The 5908-nt window shown below is 46.0% G+C and overlaps 1 long non-coding RNA gene across 1 annotated transcript; it reads left to right on the top strand.

Moving 5' to 3' along the window:
- Positions 1-4559: 4559 nt before the first annotated feature.
- On the top strand, positions 4560-5580 carry LOC144714578 (uncharacterized). Its single transcript, XR_013584399.1, has 2 exons — positions 4560-5031; positions 5107-5580. It is a non-coding gene; the product is annotated as an uncharacterized LOC144714578 (long non-coding RNA).
- The last annotated feature ends 328 nt before the right edge of the window (positions 5581-5908 follow it).

The raw sequence follows: 5908 nt of genomic DNA on the forward strand, positions 1-5908 counted from the left end.
TTAGCAAGTTTTTGTTGTCGGAGAAGGACGCGTTGGCCCTGATGTCCATCTTCTAGTTGAGATTCAGCGCATCTCCTGATCTGATTGCCTAGGTTTATGACACCTTTGAAGATGGCACAACTCAATTGATAGCAAAGACATTTTTGATGCCTCTAAATGATGATGTGGTCAAGGTCAATAACATGGTTCTCAACGTCTTTCCAGGTGAAGTGATGGATTACTTCACCTTCGATGCAATCCCTTCTTGCGAAGTCGACAACAAATCCCTCTACCCAATTGAGTTCATGAACACGATTGATGATGCGACAATGCCTCTCCACAAGCTCCGACTCAAGATCGGATGCATCGTGATCCTTCTCTGAAACTTATGCAACGGGACCAGGCTTCGAGTGGACTGCTTTTTCCCAACAATGCTCCAGCCACAATTTCATCCAAGGAAATTTCTATAGTGAAGTCCATCTCCTACCACGGATTGCGCTATACCCATCTCAATCGAGGCATCCGTTTTGATTCAAGTGCCTTCAGTTTCTAGCTCGACTTGCCCTCGTGATGATGATTAAAAAATTTCAAGGTCATACTCTCAGCATGGTGGGGTTATATGTACCAAACCCACTTTTTACTCATGGCCAACTCTACGTCGCTCTCTCAAGGACGTGGATTGGTCCAGCAATAATTGTGACCTGTGATGGCGACGTGAACCGATTGACTCTAACCAACGTTGATTACACAGAGGTTTTCTAATAGGAGATGTCAGGTAGGAGGCGGTAGAAGAAAAGTTTCTAAGTTCTCAAGTACACCCTCAATCGCTCTCACTCCCTTCTCATCACCAAAATCCTCCAAAACTAACATCCCTTTAATTTCAGCTTCCAGGAACGCGTTCCCTCATCCGCACTACCCTAAACTGATCATCATCATCATCATCGTCGTCTACATCATCATCATCGTTGTCCTTGGGGTAGAATATGCACCTGGTGAAAGAGGGCCACGGTGAGGAGATCTTCATCGTGGTGAGGCAGCAGATGGTGGGAATCGTTATGATCATGTGGATGAGAGAAATCCTGCAAAAGAATCTCTACCATCTGAGTTTCTCCGCCATCGCAATGTGGCTCCATGGGCATCAAGGCAAGCAACTCCTCCCTACGAATTCCCCTTCCTCCTCCTCTCTCTCTCTCTCTAAATTTTTATGTTTACCTACCAGGGTGCCACCTCTATCAGCTTCTTCCTTCAGAAAAAAGAGCTTCTGCTTCGTCCGGTGCCATCTGTCGTTCGGCGGGGCAACCGGAGACCGCCAAGAATCTGGATGCATCTTGATATTTATGTCTACGGTCTTAGGTACACTCTCAATCTCTCTCACTCTCTTCTCATCATTAAAAACCTCCAAAACTAACATCAATTTTCAGCTTCCAGGAAGCTGTTCCCTAATCCGCGCTGCACTAAACTGATCATCATCATCATCATCGTTGTTGTTGTGGAGATCATCATCATCATCGTCATCGGGGCAGAAGATCCACTCTGTGAAAGAGGGCCAGTCCGAGGAGTTCTTCACCACGGCGAGCTGGCAGGTTGCACGAGTCCTCCTGATCGTGTGGCTAAGAGGAAGCATGTGGAAGGATCTACGCCATTTGAGCTTCTCCACTGTCTCAGTGCTGCACCATGGGCTTCATGGGCAACAAGGCAAGCAACTCCTCCCTTACGTTTTCCCCCTCCTCTCTCTCTATGTAATATCTCCTCTTTCCCTACCAGGGCGCCATCTCCGTTAGCTTCATCCTTCATAAAAAGAGCTTTTGCTTTGTCTATTGCCATCTGTCGTCCGGAGGTGCCGTCGGAGACGATCGACGGTGCAACCGCATCGCCGCCAAGAATCTAGATGCATCTTTATATTTACGTCTACGGTCTCGGGTACACCCTCAATCTCTCTCACTCTTCTCATCAACAAAATCCTTCAAAACTAACATCCCTTCAATTTCAGTTTCCAGGAACCAGTTCCCTCATCCGTGTTGCACTAAACCAATCATCATCGTCATCATCATCGTCTTCATTGGGGCAGAAGATCCACCCCATGAAAGAAGGCCAGTCTAAGGAGTTCTTCAGAGATGGAAACCCAACAGATGGTGCAAATTCTTCTGCTCGTATGGCTGAGAGGAAGCCTGCGGAAGGTTCTCCGCCATTTGAGCTTCTCCGTCGTTGAAATGTGGTACCATGGGCTTCATGAGCAACAAGGCAAGCAACTACTACTTACGAATTCCCCCTCCTCTCTCTCTCTCTCTAAAATCTAATCTTTCTGCACTAGGGAACCATCTCCGCTAGCTTCTTCCTTGAGAAAAAGAGCTTCTGCTTCGTCCGCTGGCATATGTTGTCCGGCGGGGCCACTAGAGACGAGTGGCGGTGCAACTGTGTCACCGCCAAGACACTGCATGCATCTTCATACTTAAGCATCAAGATCCTCTCTCACCCCGCCTTCCTCTACTGGCAGCCAAGAAAAATCCTAGACCACGCGTAAGAAACATTCACCAAATCAAAGACACAAACTATACCTGATACAGATCGTAATATTATAGTCTAATTAATTTCAAATTATTTTCGTTACCATGGCAGACAGATATTTCTCCTCTGGTATGTGAATTATAGAGTTTCGATGCCTATGCCCGATGCGAAAAGCTTGGAGGCAAAGAAGGAAGGGGCGTCGTTGTTGCAGAGGGACCGGGTGAGGTACGTTCCATCACTTTTCCTCTATGCTACCCCCAGCATGTAACCCAAAAGAGAGAGCTGATGTAATACGCTAAGACTGGGATCGATCGTCACGTATTACACCATAGATGATGATGATGAATTTCACACGATACCTATATGGTAAGATGCAATTTGAGAAAATATTGACAAGAACAACGAATTAACCAACAAATTGTGAGAATCAGCTAAATTGGTGAAGTTTGATTGGTCACAGTTGACTTCCCAACGTCCCCTTGGACCAATTAAACGTGTAAGATGAGGGGTATTCACACTACCCGTCGGCGTCCAATCCTCCAAGTAAACGAGTTAATGTGGAACAACAAGAAGAATTATTCCTATTCACTCGCTAGTGGTGTAAGACGCGATAATAAGAGAAGACTCCTAACTCTCAAAGGTGTAGAAAATACTGACAAGGAGATAATAAACTGCGTTGAGTAGGGGAACGGAAGAACCTGATACGGTGGGTTTTCTGTCGGTGTCGAGGCAGAGTTGAGGGATCAATTCCAGACAATGTTTGCACACCAGCGGGGCCGAGGCAGGTAAGCATGCCCGAGTTCAGGATGCGCCGTGGGATTGGCGGTGGTCTTGCGCGGGCGCAGTTGAGACGAGCACGTGGAGGAGCGACTCGCTGCAAGGCGTAGGCAGACGTGCGCACGCGCCGATAAGCACGGTGGAGAGCGGGGCGCGACCTGGGGTGGTGCGTGCTGGTGTAAATGGAGACCCGCGGGCTAGGAAGGGGGGGGGGGAAGGTCGGCAGTGGCGTCACATTTGCAGAAACTGTGCCGGCGATGACGCTTCCACAGATTGTTCCAAGAAAGAAGATTCTTCTAGAGCAAACGAGACATGATGACGAGATCAAGATAGCGGTTCTTGATCAAAAAAATGTTATATGGCCATAGCAGACGGCAATGGCGATGCCACGGAATCCGGTGACATGGGGAAGCCACGTACTCCACAAACTACTCTTGATGTTATGTCTATTTAAGGCTAAGAAACTAGGAACAAGACAGGAAGAAACTCAAAGAAATTCACTTGATTCCAACTTTTCCAGTCTGATTGTCCTCTTGGGCATGCCATCCTTATATAGGGCCGTGGGCATGCCCAATTGCGTGTAACTGGAGGGGACCTCCTCTAGATGAGCGGTTCTCTCAAAACGATGAAAAAATAAAATTGTTCCAAATGGACGAGGCCAAAACACGAAAGGCCCGGTCCCTGATTCGGCGAGGAAATTACAACAACAGTAATAAAAGGAAATAGACGAAAATATGTGTGGCTTCATCTTTATTTGGAGTATTTGAACGATGCGTCGCACGCGTCAGCTCGTGCGGCTCGGTGAGGTTGCTGGCGTCATTCCGTCTTGATGGCGAGATGGTCCCCCAACAAGAGCCTTCGTTTGCTTTCTTCTACGTCATCTGTCTACAAACTTTAGTTCTGTGTGGTTCATTTGAGTGGCTGAGATGGCATTTTTTTCTTCTCTCCCATGAGGAGAACGGCCCTGCTCTCTCTCCTCTCTTTGTACAGGTTTATCCTTTTGTTGATTTTTGAAGTTTTTCAAAATCTGGGGATTATTTGTTTTTAATATTTATGATTTAAACAATTCGAGATACTGATTTTATTCTCTCCAACGATGAGGACGGCCCTGCTCTCTCTCTTCTCTCTCTACCCCATGCCAGCACTGCGAGCAGGCCCCACCAGTATATTATAATCCTCGGTTGGAAGAAAAAAAATAAGAACTGATTTATTCGTCTACGAAAAAAGAAAAACGGTCAGTGAAGTCCCAAGCACATAAATACCGGCCTCCGAGGTTTTTCTGTGAAAGATGAAGAACATTGGGTTTTCCGGGGAAGACGATGAAACAAAAGTATAAAACATCCGTGGGGACAAAATCTCTGCTTTGTAGTCTAGTTCTTTCGTGCTCGATTTTCCTCAAGTCGGAGACAATTCATCAATCTTTGTTGAAATCGACAGATCTCGGCGTCCAATTCGACATTCATCGTAGTCTCGGACGAATGCTGATCCGCCGAAGGTGAAATATGAGCATTTGATCATGAAATCAGGCGTAGACAAACTTCGCTGGCTGGAGAACGTGGCGATAGCCTCGCACAATCCTTACTCGGTCCATATTTGGATTTCCTCTTCCGTTTCGTTTCATTTGATCGGAGTTTGCCCTAGCACGGCCACTTCCAGCTGCGCCGCGGTGAGCGCGTGCTCTCCGTCTTCCTGTGCGTCTTTCGTCCCTTCGTCTCGCTGTTTTGGCCCCGATGGACTGCGGAATTTGCAGGCGCGCGTGGGAATCAAGGAGTTTGACGTTTTGGCCTCGCATTGTGTTCTTCCTTTGCCGGGGAGGAAAAGGCTGATTAGCTCGTTTTCCTGCAGTGTTGGGCAAAGAGAACTGGAGGGGAAGGAGGATGGAAATCGGATTGATTTGGAAGCTAAAATATATGATTTCATGGGGAAATCTGGGAAACCGAGGCATTTTCCTCGCAATAACGACCTGATTGAAGCTGGGAGATGGGATTTGGTGGAAGCGATTTATGGTTGGGACTTGGATGGTGAAGATGAAGAACCCAAGACAGATTGCTCCAGATTACCCCTTCATGAGGCGAATTTGGGGGTCGAAGATTAGGATTTTGAGTTTTCTCTCGGGTGTTCTAACGGAAGAGTCCATGAACAGGAGAAGAGTAGTAGCAGTTCTATGTCTTCTGGGGCACTGCTGTTAGCCCTCTGTTCTTTATTTAATCTTTTTAATGCGCCGTGAACCATTCGGAAGTTCCTTGAATCTTATTCTTCTATTAGGAACTTCCTTATATATTTCTTTGTGTTGTTAATCGACTGGTTTTTGTTTTTCTACTTTCCCTCTATGAATAAGAAGGAGCTTGCCAAAGTCTTTCTTGGGCTAGAATATTTTTTTGATAGTGTTCCCTTTATGGAGAAAGAACTTTGGCAAATACGCTTCACTGTGTATTATTTTTTTACAACATATGAAACTTAAAACTCGATGGAGATCTTGCGAATGTTCTAGTTGATATTGTTCATATAGTCATTCATTTGACTCTACAAGTACTTCCTTGGTGGTGTTCATTAAGTTAATGATAGTTAAAATTTTGCCGTCGTGGTGATGAATACATGGTAGACTCATTAATTGTATCTGTAATCACATGATACTTGTATGTATAAA

This window comes from Wolffia australiana, chromosome 1 (genome assembly GCF_029677425.1).
Source record: "Wolffia australiana isolate 7733 chromosome 1, ASM2967742v1".
NCBI classification, from domain to species: Eukaryota; Viridiplantae; Streptophyta; class Magnoliopsida; order Alismatales; family Araceae; genus Wolffia; species Wolffia australiana.